At 38.5% G+C, this 18,208-nt stretch overlaps 1 protein-coding gene across 5 annotated transcripts in view; it reads left to right on the top strand.

Annotated features, from left to right (window-relative positions):
- The window catches only part of Alp6 (Alkaline phosphatase 6), a 125,361-nt gene that overhangs the window by 78,452 nt on the left and 28,701 nt on the right, over positions 1-18,208 (top strand). For 4 of the 5 annotated variants that reach the window (XM_073991761.1, XM_073991765.1, XM_073991763.1 and 1 more), the window contains one exon: positions 2,427-2,680. The exons of the other annotated variant lie outside the window; for it this stretch is intronic. The gene's annotated coding sequence lies outside the window, so the exon portion shown is untranslated. The remainder of the gene's footprint in view (positions 1-2,426; positions 2,681-18,208) is intronic. 5 annotated transcript variants of the gene reach the window in all.

The raw sequence follows: 18,208 nt of genomic DNA, 5'->3' as shown, positions 1-18,208 counted from the left end.
GGTTAGTATTGGTGTGTAACGTTGGTATATTTGCGAAAAGAACTAAAGAAGTCTTAATGTTGTATCGGGTGTAGGAGCGGGTGGAATTCTAAAATTTGTTCTTAGAGTCACTGTTGGTATGTGGGGTTAAGATATGAAGATGGTTTTTTTTTTGGAATTTTTGAAATTTTAGGAGGAGGTTTCGCAAATTCGTTGTTATGAATTTATATATAAATTACTATAATTGGGTTTGGGGGAACTAATAGAGCTGGAAAATAGAATCTCGGTTGGTATAAATGGCTGATAAAAGAAGGTAATTTTTTGAGGTTTTACCCAGGTGTACGAAAAGTACTAAATTTGGTACGATTTTGTTATTGCATAAGGAGTTTTATTAATGCGTACAAATTATGAAATTTGGTATGAGGGTCTTTGATGGCTGCAATGATATTGGAAATACCTACTATTAGTTAATGAAAAAGTACTAAATGGTATTGAAATTTGGAATTAAGATTACTGTTGGAGAGGACGATTTAAGTATCCTTATATTTACGAAAAGTACTAAATTGTACTTAATGGATTTGGTGAACGCATCGAGCCAAAATCCAGAAATATAGAATTAAGATTACTGCCAGAGTGGATTCATTGAAATTCGTACTTTCGTACGAAAATCATTAAAAAGTACTAAATTTGGTATGTGGAATTCGGAAATTAGGCATAATATTCGCTGTTATGAATGTCATTGTGGATATACGTACCATAAGAGGTAGAGCTGAAATTGTGAAATTCGGTATTAGGATAACAGTTGGGGTATATTGTGGAGATAAGGAGGATGTTTTAGAAATTCATACAGATTTGGTTTGTATCGCAACAGCGATACACATTTACAGCCATATGTAAATGTGTATCGCTGTTGCGATATAGTTTTTGATATAGGTAATTTTTGAAACTATTTCCTATTTTAAGTACTAAATTTGGTACCGTTTTGGTGTTGCATAAAGGGATATAGCTGGAATTTAGAATTTTTATATTAGGTTCTGTGTTAGTGTTTAGATATTGAGCTGGTGTTGGAAATACGGAAATACATTTTGATATCACAAATTCCGAAATTACAACTACTTCGGTTGGAAAACGTGGATACAATTTATAAACTACCCATACTGTTGTGAAACGTGAACTGAAATTTAAAATGTTGACGTGTAGGATGCGTTAAGGTATTTCTTTTTGGAAATTCGAGCTAAAGGTGTACGAACGGTATTTAAATGAAATTAAACATCAACTAAAATAGGTATTGGTACATCAAAATTTTTAGTGTTCACCATTTTCATATTAAATATTGTTTATTTGTATATCCTTCCCATTCCGCATACGAAGTAGCGGGCATTTTGCTAGTACTTAGCATAAATGCTGAGGGTATAAAAAACAGGCGTGGTCAGGACTTTAGGCCCTAAAGAAGTACCTAGATTGTAGAATAACCCATAAATTTTTAAACCGATACATGCATAATTTTTGCAAATATAACGTTCTTTAAAAATATCGCATAGGGGAGGTACCCAGCTCCCTCTGGAATTCAATAAAATATGTAGTCTGTTTTCGGTACATTCCCTGACAATTTCAGTAGTTTTTGCAGAAAAGATTTAAATTGAAAATTGGTTAATGTGGGCGTGGTAAACTTTTCTTTCCATAAAAACCTATGTTGGGTTATGACAGCATTTGATTTTTATTCATAACGATAAGGCGTGCTTTTAAATATGCCTCCCTTCAAAATTCAAGAAAATATGCATACATTTTTCACCGGGGCCCATCCCTGTACATTGCCTGAACTTTTCAGGAAAATCAGTTCAGTAGTTTTGTAGATGTAACATATTTTAAATGGTGGGTGTGGTCAAGTCTTTGGGTCCTTAAAAAGTGGATAAGGTCGGAGAAACAACCTCAATTGTCTCGCAAATTAACTTCCAAATGGATACATTCGTAATTATTGTAAATATTACATTTTTAAAAAATAGGGTATAGGGGAAGTACCCCGCCCCTTCCGAAATTCAACTAAATTTGTAGCATATTTTAGCCCGGGGGCCATCCCTGTACATTCCCTGGCAATTTTAGAAAGATCGGTTCAGTAGTTTTTGTAGAAATCATACAAATTGAAAAGTGGGCGTGGTCAAATTTTCTTTGCATAAAAACCAAGTCGGGTTATGGCGCACATTTTACAGAAAGAATTATCGAAATCGGTCCAGTCGTTCTCAACTGATGCCATTACCAGCGAATGACATTTGATTTTTATTTATATAGATATTTTGTATTGTATATTTTATATTTAAAATTTTATATTTTATGTTTTTTATTTTGTATTTTAGAAGAGGGTTTTTATACATTTTTTATTTTATATACATTTTTTCAAATATTCCCCATCTCCACCTAATAAATATTCTGTAAAACTCTATTGTTTTCAGTTTATTGCCATTGTTGTTGTACTTAATTAATTTGAAACCTGCAGTTGTGTAACAAATTGCCAATGGCCCCTTAGACCATATGGAGGACACCAGCATCATGTATCCTGCTGCCATGATGCAGTTAGCATCAAACCAACATTGCCAACCAACCAATAATGTTGGTCGCTAGCAATGCAGCAATGTCATTTTTATTTCATTTCCTGTGGGGCTAAAACAATATTAGCCAGTGTATACATACATACACATACATATATGTAAGTATGTTAAGTGTGACACACACACAAATACATACATCCAACTCATTACAATTTCTAATGTTATCTTTTAACAATATGTGCGCTGTTGTTGTTGCTATTCGATTTTAATTAAAAATTTGTATGATTATGTCAATAGAAAATTACAAATTCTAATAGACTCCGCCGTACACCTAGGTAAGTATTGCAGGTGTGTTGTGGAGTGTGTCTGTATGTATGTTTGTTTGTATTGACTAATGAAAACCGTGTTCGCGCCTTGAATGTGTGTGTTTTTTATATTTGTTTGTTTATGTAGTAATCTAACTAATATTGAATTTAACAATTTACACCACCAGATTTAGTTAGTAGCAGGCTGGGGGTAATCAAAACTTGTAGGCTATAGGAAAAACATGTAATTAAGCAGAGATTGCCCTGGAGGGAAAAATAATGGAATTTAAAACAGCAAATACTACATTGAAATTAATAAACTGACTTTATGAATAAAAGTTCTGGAATATCAGCATATCAGATGACAGAGTCCTGTCGCGGGAATCTAAGGAATGTGAGGACAAATTATACATACTGTCGAATATGAATCCTAGATTATGGGGACCAGGATTTTCAATTCTGTGCTCATCTTCGCAGTTCATGTGGTGAACAAAGTGACTGTACTTTCTTCGCGCGTAAAATGTAATGAAATCGGTTAAATAGGAGTTCAGCCATTAACAAATGGCATTAGGAAAGGTACCATCTAAAATCGTACAACCATTCGCATAATCTTTATTTTCGTACAGTCTGAGGAGTCTGGTGTCAGTTGTTCATATTTCTTAGGTCAAGCTTAAGACCTATGATGTGTAAAGATGCCGCTGTGATACACTGACCAACTGCCTGCCCGCCAACCAACATCGTTCTTTGTAGCTAAAGACCATTACATAGCCATCTAATTGTTTATTATGTATCATTTACATTCAGCTACAAACATTTAGCATCTTCTGTTTCCATCCCAACCCTGCTATGCCTTCATAAAGTAATTGGACATTATTCTAATGCAATGATGCAAATCACTGGCATGGAGCAAATTCCAAAAATTGCAAAATATATTCTCGTTCTGTATCGCTCGCTCGGTAAATGAATGTTAATTTGCTGACACTGCTACTATGGCTGTTGCTTTTCATGCCATCGCAATTTTCAAAATTGTTATAACATTAGACATATTGTATGTGAAGAAGGAGGGAGGTGGGGGGCAACTACTCTACGAAACAATAAACAGATGTTGTAATACAGGGGCTGTTTACGGGATGGGCGTAAAAGACCAGTAAGTATTTTCCTAGAAGACAAGTAGGCCTTCGTATAGAAGATTAGGAAATCTTCTTATAGAAGACAAGACGGTTTTCCATAGAGGACTAGGAAATCTTCTTATAGAAAACCAGGTTTCCTCTTAAAGAAGAGGACGGTCTTCATATAGAAGATCAGGAGGTTTCCTATACAAGACCAGAATATTTTTTTATAGAAGACGTTTTCTTATAGAAGATCAGAAGTTTTCTATAGAAGACCAGAAGAGGACGAGTAAGCAAGGACATCCTCTTATAGAAGACAAGGAGGCCTTCTTATAAAAAACCAAAAAACCTTATTATAGAGGAATGCCAGAAGATCTTTTCAATGAATGTCGGAAGGTCTTTTTAAAGATTACCAAGAAGTATTCATACAGTGGACCAGGAGGTCTCTTTATAGAAGACCAAGAAGAAAGTTTTCTATTTTATAGGTCTTCTTTGAAATTCAGGAGATCTTCTTATAGAAGACCAGGAAGTCTTCCTATGAAGGATTGGGTGGTTTTCTCAAAGAATGCCAGAAAGTATTCTCAACTTATAGAAGACCAGAAGGCCTCTCTATAGAAGACCAGGAGGTTTTCTTATAGACGACAGAGAGATCTTCATATAGAAGACCGGAAGGTGGTCAGGAGGTCTTCTTATAGAGGACCAGGGGGTATTTTTATGGAAATTCAGAAATCTTCTTGTAGAATACCACGAGGTATTATTATAGAAGACCAGGAGGTGATCATCAATAAGATCCCATTTTGTAAAAAGTTCTGCAGGTCTTTACAAAACGACATCTTGGACGTCTTTCAGACGACATTTAAGTCTTCTATAAGACCAAAAGAAGAAGAAGACCTCCTGGTCTTCTATAAAAAGGCCTATTACCCTCCTGGTTTGATATTGGACCTTCGGATAATCTATAAGAAGATCTTCTGGTCTTCTATATAAAGACACCCTGCTCTTCCATAAGTAGAACTCCCAACCTTCTACAAGTAAACCCCCTGGTCCTCTATAAGAAAACCTCCAGGTATTCCCTAAGAAGACCTTTTGGTTTTTCTCTCAGAAGACCTCATGGTTTCCTCATCTTGGGTTCTTCTATAAGAAACCATCCTGGTCTTCTATAAGAAGTTCTCCTAGCCTTGTATAAGAAGACCTCCAGTTCTTCTATAAGCAGACCTCCAGTTCTTCTATAAGAAGACCTCCAGTTCTTCTATAAGAAGACCTCCAGGTCTTCTATAAGAAGACCTCCAGGTCCTCTATAAGAAGACCTCCAGGTCCTCTATAAGAAGACCTCCAGGTCTTTTATAAGAAGACCTCCAGTTCTTCTATAAGAAGACCTCCAGTTCTTCTATAAGAAGACCTCCACTTCTTCTACAAGAAGACTTCCAGGTCTTCTATAGGAAGACCTCCAGGTCTTCTATAGGAAGACCTCCAGGTCTTCTATAAGAAGACATCCAGGTCTTCTATAAGAATACCTCCAGTTCTTCTATAAGAAGACATCCAGGTCTTCCATAAGAAGACCTCCAGGTCTTCTATAGGAAGACCACCAGGTCTTCTAGAAGAAGACCTCCAGTTCTTCTAAAAGAAGACCTCCAGGTCTTCTATAGGAAGACCTCCAGGTCTTCTATAAGAAGACCTCCAATTCTTCTATAAGAAGACCTCCAATTCTTCTATAAGAAGACCTCCAGGTCTTCTATAAAAAGACCTCCAGGTTTTCTATAAGAAGACCTCCAGGTCTTCTATAAGAGGACCTCCAGGTCTTCTATAAGAGGACCTCCAGGTCTTCTATAAGAAGACCTCCAGGCCTTCTATAAGAAGACCTCCAGTTATTCTATAAGAAGTCCTCCAGTTCATCTATAAGAAGACCTCCAGTTCATCTATAAGAAGACCTTCAATTCAACTATAAGAAGACCTCCAGGCCTTGTATAGGAAGACCTACAGGTCTCCTATAAGAAGACATCCAGGTCTCCTATAAGAAGACATCCAGTTCATCTATAAGAAGACCTGCAGGTCTTCTATTAGAAAACATCCAGGTCTCCTATAAAAATACATCCATGTCTTCTATAAGAACATATCCGGGTCTTCTATAAGAACACCTCCAGGTCTTGTAGACCTCCTGTTATTCTATAAGAAGACCTCCAGTTCTTCTATAAGAAGACCTCCAGGTCTTCTATAAGAAGACTTCCAGGTCTTTTATAAGACCTCCAGGTCTTCTATAAGAAGACTTCCAGGTCTTCTATAAGAAGACCTCCAGGTCTTCTATAAGAAGACCTCCAGGTCTTCTATAAGAAGACCTCCAGGTCTTCTATAAGAAGACCTCCAGGTCTTCTATAAGAAGACCTCCAGGTCTTCTATAAGAAGACCTCCAGGTCTTCCATAAGAAGACCTCCAAGTCTTCTATAAGAAGTCCTCCAGGTCTTCTATAAGAAGACCTCCAGGTCTTCTATAGGAAGACCTCCAGGTCTTCTATAGGAAGACCTCCAGATCTTCTATAAGAAGACCTCCAAGTCTTTAATGAGAAGACCTCCAGTTCTTCTATAAGAAGACCTCCAGTTCTTCTATAAGAAGACCTCCAGTTCTTCTATAAGAAGACCTCCAGGTCTTCTATAAGAAGACTTCCAGGTCTTCTATAAGAAGACCTCTAGGTCTTCTATAAGAAGACCTCTAGGTCTTCTATAAGAAGACCTCCAGGTCTTCTATAGGAAGACCTCCGGGTCTTCTATAGGAAGACCTCCAGGTCTTCTATAGGAAGACCTCCAGGTCTTCTATTGGAAGACCTCCAGGTCTTCCATAGGAAGACCTCCAGGTCTTCTATAGGAAGACCTCCAGGTCTTCTAAAAAAAGACCCCCAGTTCTTCTATAAGAAGACCTCCTGTTCTTCTATAATAAGACCTCCAGTTCTTCTATAAGAAGACCTCCAGTTCTTCTATAAGAAGACCTCCAGTTCTTCTATAAGAAGACCTCCAAGTCTTCTATAGGAAGACCTCCAGGTCTTCTATAGGAAGACCTCCAGGTCTTCTATAGGAAGACCTCCAGGTCTTCTATAGGAAGACCTCCAGGTCTTCTATAGGAAGACCTCCAGGTCTTCTATAGGAAGACCTCCAGGTCTTCTATAGGAAGACCTCCAGGTCTTCTATAGGAAGACCTCCAGGTCTTCCATAGGAAGACCTCCAGGTCTTCTATAGGAAGACCTCCAGGTCTTCTAAAAAAAGACCCCCAGTTCTTCTATAAGAAGACCTCCTGTTCTTCTATAATAAGACCTCCAGTTCTTCTATAAGAAGACCTCCAGGTCTTCTATAGGAAGACCTCCAGTTCTTCTATAAGAAGACCTCCAAGTCTTCTATAGGAAGACCTCCAGGTCTTCTATAGGTAGACCTCCAGGTCTTCTATAATAAGACCTCCAGTTCTTCTATAAGAAGACCTCCAGTTCTTCTATAAGAAGACCTCCAGTTCTTCTATAAGAAGACTTCCAGGTCTTCTATAGGAAGACCTCCGGGTCTTCTATAGGAAGACCTCCAGGTCTTCTATAGGAAGACCTCCAGGTCTTCTATAGGAAGACCTCCAGGTCTTCCATAGGAAGACCTCCAGGTCTTCTATAGGAAGACCTCCAGGTCTTCCATAGGAAGACCTCCAGGTCTTCTAAAAAAAGACCCCCAGTTCTTCTATAAGAAGACCTCCTGTTCTTCTATAAGAAGACCTCCAGTACTTCTTTAAGAAGAACTCCAGGTCTTCTATAGGAAGACCTCCAGGTCTTCTATAGGAAGACCTCCAGGTCTTCTATAGGAAGACCTCCAGGTCTTCTATAGGAAGACCTCCAGGTCTTCTATAGGAAGACCTCCAGGTCTTCCATAGGAAGACCTCCAGGTCTTCTATAGGAAGACCTCCAGGTCTTCTAAAAAAAGACCCCCAGTTCTTCTATAAGAAGACCTCCTGTTCTTCTATAATAAGACCTCCAGTTCTTCTATAAGAAGACCTCCAGGTCTTCTATAGGAAGACCTCCAGTTCTTCTATAAGAAGACCTCCAAGTCTTCTATAGGAAGACCTCCAGGTCTTCTATAGGTAGACCTCCAGGTCTTCTATAATAAGACCTCCAGTTCTTCTATAAGAAGACCTCCAGTTCTTCTATAAGAAGACCTCCAGTTCTTCTATAAGAAGACTTCCAGGTCTTCTATAGGAAGACCTCCGGGTCTTCTATAGGAAGACCTCCAGGTCTTCTATAGGAAGACCTCCAGGTCTTCTATAGGAAGACCTCCAGGTCTTCCATAGGAAGACCTCCAGGTCTTCTATAGGAAGACCTCCAGGTCTTCCATAGGAAGACCTCCAGGTCTTCTAAAAAAAGACCCCCAGTTCTTCTATAAGAAGACCTCCTGTTCTTCTATAAGAAGACCTCCAGTACTTCTTTAAGAAGAACTCCAGGTCTTCTATAGGAAGACCTCCAGGTCTTCTATAGGAAGACCTCCAGGTCTTCTATAGGAAGACCTCCAGGTCTTCTATAGGAAGACCTCCAGGTCTTCTAAAAAAAGACCCCCAGTTCTTCTATAAGAAGAACTCCAGTTCTTCTATAAGAAGACCTGCAGGTCTTCTATAGGAAGACCTCCAGATCTTCTATAAGAAGACCTCCAGGTCTTTTATGAGAATACCTCCAGTTCTTCTATAAGAAGACCTCCAGTTCTTCTATAAGAAGACTTCCAGGTCTTCTATAAGAAGACTTCCAGGTCTTCTATAAGAAGACCTCCAGTTCATCTATAAGAAGACCTCCAGTTCTTCTATAGGAAGACCTCCAGGTCTTCTATAGGAAGACTTCCAGGTCTTCTATAGGAAGACCTCCAGGTCTTCTATAAGAAGACCTCCAGGTCTTCTATAAGAAGACATCCAGGTCTTCTATAAGAAGACATCCAGGTCTTCTATAAGAAGACCTCCAGGTCTTCTATAAGAAGACCTCCAGGTCTTCTCTAAGAGGACCTTCAGGTCTTCTATAAGAAGACCTCCATTTCTTCCATAAGAAGACCTCCAGTTCTTCTATAAGAAGAACTCCAGGTCTTCCATAAGAAGACCTCCAGGTCCTCTATAAGAAGACCTCCAGGTCTTACATAAGAAGACCTCCAGTTCTTCTATAAGAAGACATCCAGGTCTTCTATAAGAAGACATCCAGGTTTTCTATAAGAAGACCTCCAGTTCTTCTAAAAGAAGACCTTCAGGTCTTCTCTAAGAAGACATCCAGGTCTTCTTTAAGAAGAACTCCAGTTCATTTATAAGAAGACCTCCAGTTCATCTAAAAGAAGACCTCCAGATCTTCTATAAGAAGACATCCAGGTCTTCTATAAAAAGACCTCCAGGTTTTCTATAAGAAGACCTCCAGGTCTTCTATAAGGGGACCTCCAGGTCTTCTATAAGAAGACCTCCAGTTATTCTATAAGAAGACCTCCAGGTCTTCTATAAGAAGACATCCAGGTCTTCTATAAGAAGACCTCCAGTTCATCTATAAGAAGACCTCCAGTTCATCTATAAGAAGAACTTCAATTCAACTATAAGAAGACCTCCAGGTCTTGTATAGGAAGACCTACAGGTCTCCTATAAGAAGACATCCAGGTCTCCTATAAGAAGACATCCAGTTCATCTATAAGAAGACCTCCAGGTCTTCTATTAGAAAACATCCAGGTCTCCTATAAAAAGACATCCATGTCTTCTATAAGAAGATATCCGGGTCTTCTATAAGAACACCTCCAGGTCTTCTAGACCTCCTGTTAATCTATAAGAAGACCTCCAGGTCTTCTATAAGAAGACATCCAGATCTTCTATAAGAAGACCTCCAGTTTATCTATAAGAAGACCTACAATTCAGCTATAAGAAGACCTCCAGGTCATCTATAAGAAGACCTCCAGGTCTTGTATAGGAAGACCTACAGGTCTTTCATAAGAAGACCTCCTGGTCTTCTATAAGAAGACCTCCAAGTGTTCTATAAGAGAACCTCCAGGTCTTCTATAAGAGGACCTCCAGGTCTTCTACAAGAAGACCTCCAGTTCTTCTATAACTATAAGAGGACCTCCAGGTCTTCTTTAAGAATACCTCCAGTTCATCTATAAGAAGACCTCCAGGTCTTCTTTAAGAATACCTCCAGTTCATCTATAAGAAGACCTCCAGGTCTTCTATAAGAAGACCTCCAGTTCTTCTATAAGAAGACCTCCAGGTCTTCTATAACAAGACATCAAGGTCTTCTAGAAGAAGACATCCAGGTCTTCTCTAAGAAGACATCCAGGTCTTCTCTAAGAAGACCTCCAGTTCTTCTATAAGAAGACCTCCAGGTCTTTTATAGGAAGACCTCCAGGTCTTCTATAGGAAGACCTCCAGGTCTTCTATAGGATGATCTCCAAGTCCATTATAAGAAGACCTCCAGTTCTTCTATAAGCGGGTCTCCAGGTCTTCTATAGGAAGACCTCCAGGTCTTCTATAAGAAGACATCCAGGTCTTCTATAAGAAGACCTCCAGTTCTTCTATAAGAAGACCTCCAGTTCTTCTATAAGAAGACCTCCAGGTCTTCTATAGGAACACCTCCAGGTCTTCTATAGGATGACCTCCAAGTTCTTTATAAGAAGACCTCCAGTTCTTTTATAAGAGGGTCTCCAGTTCTTCTATAAGAAGACATCCAATTCTTCTATAAGAAAACCTCCAGGTCTTTCATAAGAAGACCTCCTGGTCTTCTATAAGAAGACCTCCAGGTGTTCTATAAGAGGACCTCCAGGTCTTCTATAAGAGGACCTCCAGGTCATCTACAAGAAGACCTCCAGTTCTTCTATAACTAGACCTTCAGGTCTTCTATAAGAGGACATCCAGGTCTTCTATAAGAAGACCTACAGTTCTTCTATAAGAAGAACTCCACGTCTTCTATAAGAAGACCTCCAGGTCTTCTATAGGAATACCTCTTATAGAAGACCTCCAGGTCTTCTATAGGAAGACCTCCAGGTCTTCTATAGGAAGACCTCCAGGTCTTCTATAGGAAGACCTCCAGGTCTTCTATAGGAAGACTTCCAGCTCTTCTTAAAGAAGACCTCCAGGTCTTCTATAGGAAGACCTCCAGGTCTTCTATAGGAAGACCTCCAGGTCTTCTATAGGAAGACCTCCAGGTCTTCTATAGGAAGACCTCCAGGTCTTCTATAGGAAGACCTCCAGGTCTTCTATAGGAAGACCTCCAGGTCTTCTATAAGAAGACCTCCAGGTCTTCTATAAGAAGACCTCCAGGTCTTCTATAAGAAGACCTCCAAGTCTTCTATAAGATGACCTACAAGCCTTCTAGAAGATGACCTCCAAGTCTTCCATAAAAAGACCTCCACTCTGCTATAGGAGAACCTCCTGATCCTTCAACAGAACATCTCCCGGTATCCTGTAAGATTACTTCCTTGTCTTCTATCGTATAAAGAAGACCAGTGGTTTTCTTCTACAATGCCTGAAGGTCTTCTTCTCACAGTAGACATGAAGGCCTCTCGAATGTGAGAACTGGTATTCTTAAAGAAAACCTGTATATATCCCCAATATATGTCTGTAGGTAATCTCAAAGAAAACCTGTAGGTCCTTCTCAAGAAGATCTGTCGGTCTTTATATACATTTTTGTGTTTATAATTCCTTTTTAAGAGGCCCCGCTTCTCAGGCCCCTTTTTTCTCATTAACCTTCTAATGTATTTCATTATACAGCATGCATCTGTTCATCAATTTGAACAATATCATAGTTTACATGTGTATCTCCGTGGATCCATGCATCTGCCATACTGACGACTGTCACTGCTCATAAAACCATAGATATTATATTATTTTATGGCTGGTCAGTCCGGTCATGGAGAGAATGGATACATGTTACAAATATCCAAACAGTGGAACCTACAACAAGATGAACTTATTCCCTTACTTTGATGGCTCGGTTGAAGGAAACACTTTGCCGTAAGGAGAACTGAGAATAGATTTTCATGAAAGTATTATATTTTTGTCTCACATTGCGAAAATCTCAGAATGCAATCTCGATAATATACAAAAGGAGCAACTTTTTTAATCGGTTCATGGAAGATTTCTCTGATAAGGACAATCCACTGTAAATGAATTGTTCGTTATTTGTATATACAACTGCACCTAGCAAGTCAGTTTGTCTTTCAAACATACGAATGGGAATATTTTAGAGAAGCGCTTGTTAAACGAAGAGACTGTCAGCCAGTCGTTGGAAAATTTGTTGCCTTGTGGCCAGAAACAGAGAACAGAATAGAAACATATTTACATTTCCATCACTTACATTGGCAAATGATTGCATCATGCTCTGGTCATAAATTTCAAATGAATTTCTATGAAAGATTTTGTATGTACATACATATGTATGTATGTACGTACATCTCCAAAACATTGTACACTTGTGTGCAATGTCAGTATTTAGCTGAATTAGAAATAAAATAAACATGTTCCCTAAATTCATACAAACATACTTATGTGCATATTTTCATAAATTTAATATTGGGCTGTGATCCCCTACCATTCTGTGTTCTAAACTTCGACAAGCCATTAGGGCCTAAATGGAAATCTCAAACAGAGACAACGGCTTAATTCGGCAAAATGTTAATATTTTTATACCCTCAGCCTTTAGGCTATGAAGGGTATATGAAGAAAAGACAAAATTTTTTAGTTTTCCATAAAAAAAAATATTAAAATTTTTTTTTTAAGCTACATGAAAGATTTTTGGTGCATAGATTGGGAAAAAAATGCCATTCTTAAATCTGTTCGTGATACTAATTTTGGTTGTTGCGCGCAAAAGTTATGGCGGTTTCAATTCTGATAAAAAGAAAAAAATCTTTAAAAGACTCTAATCATTATATTGAGAAACTCTCTTAATTAGGGGCTCCCTACATACTATATGTTTACTGAGGTCCCATAACTTTAGTGAAAAAGTTGTGCATTTTCGCGGAAATTAGGAAAGAATTCCAAACAATTGGTAGTTTGCAACTTGTTTTAATAAAATTCAACCTGCTTATGCCTCTGAAAAATATATAAAAAATATGTACGTAATCTATACATCGCGAAGATTCAAATGAAACCAAAACTATACAAATCCGTTTAGTGGTTTTCATATTATAGCGAAAACAAAAAAATATATTGAGGAAATTTATAAAATTTTTTTAAGAGAAAATATTTATTAAAATTTATTTTGTGAGTTAGTTGAACAAAATGTAAGAAAAATAGGTCGGAGTTTTTCTTCTATTTTAGTTAAATTTCACGCAATAAATCACATTTTTTATTCTAATCACTTCTCGAAAACACGCTAACATCTAGCAGAAGATATGGATATCTTTCAAATAAATGTTGGGTTCCTTTAAATGGGGTATAATCTTGAAATTAAATTGTATCGGGTAATGTTCATTTTGAAATGCGTGTAAATCGCGAAATCCTCAAAATCACTTGATGCGCATGCGGTTTACCAATACAGCGAATTCTTCTCTTTTAATTTGTACACATTTGCCAGGATTTACTTTGGCCGCTAAGATGTAGCATCGTCTGCAGTTTAGAGTGCAACAAACTGTATAACGCTTATATTTTGCACAAAGTGCATACACTTTTTATGCGCATCCGATTTCACTATCAACCCTGAAAAAATACATCCATCTAAACATATTTCAATAAAATCCATCAAGAACCGTGGATGTAGCATCACACAGTATTTTTTGGATAAATCGGATACAGCTCCCACGCCACTAAATTTTTCAAACCGCTGTTTTCGCACAAACGCGAGTGATGATTCACTTTCTTCATTGAAATGGAAACGATCCACATAAAACGCGAATTAGTCAGCGATATTTTGAAAAACATTTTTCGCAAATTTTTCAATTTTTGCAGTAGCCATTTCCGCCGTTCTAGTAGATGGATTTTTATGATCTGTGATTCATATGATCCGGATCGTCGAAAAACTAAAATATCGCAGGGTACCAGCACACTCAAAACGATATTGTAAATACTGTACCCAAAAAATAGGTTTTTTAGAAAAAATATCACACTAAATTTTGGCCTTTGGCAGTAGATTACTCTGCTGCTGTGTGGGCTACATACTCAATATACATATCAGATTATGCGAAATCGCGAGTTCTTTAATCCTATAATTGGTTTTTCGAAATATCCGAATGCGCGTCCCAGTTACATAAAAAATACAAAAAACACCTGAAATCCGGCTTCAAAATGTCAGCATCCATAACAGGTGGATGCTGTGGAAATTTTGGAAAGTGATACATTAGAAGTGTAATCTTCATTTTGTATTCTCCTACTTTTACTTTGGACAGATGTCCGTCATTTGAATGGTTTAATCAGAAATCGAATAGCAATGTAAAAAACCTGTTTAGCTTCAACGTGTTTTACCTATGTTTTTTCCTTTACGCGGTCGTAACTACCACGTAAATTAATTTTTTTTGCTAAATTTTTGAGCTTTGTACAAAAACATCTAAAATAATCCAGCAATAGTCATAGTTACTGGTAAACTACAATAGTTCGCGTATTATAATAGAGCAAACCTTGGCTTCATGGAAACTAAAAAATTTTGACTTTTCCTCATATACACTTTCATACGGGCAAAATGTGTCTCATCGAAATAACGGTTTTAGACCCCAAGTATGTTTGGACGAAATGTGTTTCAGACAATTTGGAGTCGATTGAGCTATGTCCGTCCGTCTGTCTGTCTGTCTGGCTGGCTGGAGCGCACGATAACTCTCGAAGGGATGAACCGATTCGGTTCAAATTTTGGCTTTCGTAATATTTTGTCCAAACTTAGTTTAAGTTCGAAGATGAGCTATATCGGTCCACTCCTTCCGGTACCTCCCCCACAAAAGTTCGAAAATGTTCGGAAAATTTGTACGCACGATAACTCTTGAAGGGTGTAACCGATTTGGTCTATATTTTGCCCATTGTGGAGCGTGTACCAGACTTAGATCAGGTTTTAATATGGACTCAATCGGTCTACTCCGTCGGGTACCTCCCACACAAAATTTTGGAAAAGTTCAGTTTAGGAACATCTCTCGAATCGCTTTGATTTTTGCTTTAGCAACTTGTATTCACTGCCCTCCATACGACGGTATAAGTTTCATCAGGGGCAAGTCCATACTTCCTGAGAAAATAGCCTGAAAGTTGCAAAAAACCCCTATGACACCGTGTGAGGAGGTTGGAGGGCAAAATAACTCTCCAACAGGTCTGCCGATTCGGTCCAAAGTTTGGCCTTAGTAATATTTTGTCCAAACATAGTTTAAGTTCGAAGATAAGCCATATCGGTCCACTCCTTCAGGTACCTCCCCCACAAAAGTTCAAAAATGTTCGGAAAAATTGTGCGTACGATAACTCTTGAAGAGAGTGGCCGAATTGGTCCATACTTTACACATCCTAATATATCTACCAGATATAGATCAGGTTCAAATATGGACTATATTTGTCCACTCCAACCGGTACCTCCCACTCAAAATTTCGGATACATGTTCACTTTAAGACCTGCTTTCGAATCACTTTGATTTTTGTTGAAGCAACTTGCATTGCTGCCTCAATTGCGATGGTAAAAGTTGTTTCAGGGGCAAGTTCATACTTCTTGAGCAAACATCCCTGAAGTTCTAAAAAACCCCTATGGTACCATATGTAGTGGCTGGAGATCCATTCTTTTTAGTATCTCCTCCGCAAAACTTTTGATATTAAATCCTAATCAACATTTTTGTCAGTTCAAACGCACAAAATTTTTAAAACTCCCTAAAAACATGCGTTTTTTGAAAAAAAAATTGTTTCAATATACACAGGCTGAGGGTATATCTCTGTCGGCAAAGCCGACTGATACTTTTTTACTTGTTAGTAAATGTAAAAAACTTTTCATTCGATGCATAAGCCAGAGTTTAAAGAAAAAAGTGTTTGCCTTTCTTGGTATTCAAGAAAGTAGATGACGAACATAACTGCGTATGATGAACGTCGTTACTTATACACCACACATGAAGTAATAGAATTTGGATAAGTTATCTGAAAAGGTATATAAATTGTTTTAATTCTGGTTACAAAAATAAATCACGGAGACTAAAACATCGAATCGAATAAAAGCTAAATTCTTCAACATCAGCTTTATTTGCGCTCATGTTCCCACTGAAGAAAAGAACGAACAGACCAAAGATATATTTTACGAGCACTTAGAAGAAACATATGACCGTTGCCCTGCCCATGATAATTAAATTATTCTATGCGATTTTAATGCCAAAATTGGAAAGGAGAATATCTTTGGCCTAACAGTCGGGCATTTCAGTCTCCACAGTGAAACACCTGACAATGGTATGAGGCTGATAGACTTTGCAGCTGCAAAAAACATGGTAGTTAGCAGTACCAGATTTAACCATCTCGATATTCATAAGGGTACCTGGCTGTCTCCAGATCAAAGAACAAGTAATCAAATTGATCATTTTGTGATAGTTCGGAGACATTCATCGAGCGTGTTGGATGTACGATCGTTCCGAGGCGCAAACATTGACTCGGACCACTACCTTGTTGCAGCAAAGGTACGTACCCGTCTAAACGTTGCAAATAAAGCACGAACAGACACAACGCGGAAGTTGGACATCGATAGGCTTCAAACACAACAGATAGCCACAGCATATTCCACTCAACTAGACCAATTGCTTAATGAGAGCACTCCTTGTCCCGATAACATAACAACACCATGCAAACAGCCGCAAAATCCATACTTGGATACCAGAGACCTCCACCAAGGAATCCATGGTATGACCAGGAGTGTCGTGCTGCTACCGAAGAGAAAATGCGGCATATAGGGCTACTTTACAATCAGTAGCAACGCGTAGCGCACGAGAGAGATATCGGGAGAAAAGGAGAGAAGAGAAACGTCTTTTCCGCAAGAAAAAGAGAGAAATGGAAAAGCGGTAGTGTGAGAAAATCGAGATGTACAGGAGCCAGAATGAAGTCCGAAAATTCTACCAAAGAGTGAAACATCAAACAGATGGCTTTGGTGCAGGCACATCCTTCTGTAGAGACCAGCAAGGTAATCTGGTAACAGATACGGATAGCTCAGGATATGGAAGGAACTTTTCCAATCTGCTGGTATCCAATAGTAGCGAAGACGATGATACCACAGATACAATCCCAGAAGATGTTATTGAATGTATACCACCCGGCCAAGATGAGGTAAAGAGAGCAATAAACCGGCTGAAGAATAAAAAAGCAGCAGGAGCCGATGGCTTACCAGCCGAGCTGTTTAACACCGGAGTCGACGCGCTGATAAGGTGTATGCATCAGGGCATAAGTCTTCTCCCTATTGCCTATAAGATAGTGTAGGGATACGCAGTGAATTGCAATAATCGGTTTTTCGATTATTCGGTTTTCGTGAAAAACTTAAAACTCGATTTTCGGTTAGTCGATTATTGGAGAGTGTTCTAAAAGTCGACTTTCGATTAATCGTTAACTGCCGAAAACCGATTATAATCGAATATAATCGACCATTTTCGTTGATGCGATCCGTGATGGTTATGTGTATAAAAATTATTATGCGGTTTTAGCACACCCAATAGTCAACTACGACTAATAGTCGACCACGATTAATAGCCGACTACGAATAATAACAGACTACGACTAATGGTTGACTACGAATAATAGTTGACTCCGTCTTCCGAAAGTCGACTAAGAATAATCGATTATTCGGTTTTCGCACAGTCAATAGTCGACTACGACGTTTGGAAATTTTACGGTTAATAATCGATTAATGGATTAACCGAAATCGATTTTACGTTTCCCTAAGATAGTGTCAGGGATATTGTGGGAACGGCTAAAGCAAATGGTCAACGAAATAATTGTAGCTTTAGACCTGGCAAGTTCACCATTGACCAGATATTTACCCTGCGGCAAATCCTAGAGAAGACCCAAGAGATGCGGATCGACACAGATCACCTTTTTGTCGATTATAAAGCAGCATTCGACAGTCCCCTCCTATCAAAGGTATTCCATGCAATGTCTGAATTTTGTATCCCAGCAAAGCTCATCCGGTTTTGTAAGATGACTTTAACTGATATTAGGTCCTCAGTTAAAATTGGAAAGAACCTCTCCGAAGAGTTTTGTACCAAAAGAGGTTTCAGGCAAGGAGACAGCCTTTCGTGTGACCTTTTCAACATCTTGCTAGAAAAGGTTATACGAGAGGCAAACGTCAAAAGAAGTGGCACAATCTACACCAATAGCCATATGTTACTTGCTTATGCTGACG

This window comes from Musca autumnalis, unplaced genomic scaffold (assembly GCF_047663935.1).
Source record: "Musca autumnalis isolate F117 unplaced genomic scaffold, ASM4766393v1 scaffold_5, whole genome shotgun sequence".
Taxonomy (NCBI): domain Eukaryota; kingdom Metazoa; phylum Arthropoda; class Insecta; order Diptera; family Muscidae; genus Musca; species Musca autumnalis.
Note: the sequence above shows the minus strand (reverse complement) of the source record. Positions and strands in the feature narration are given on the sequence as shown.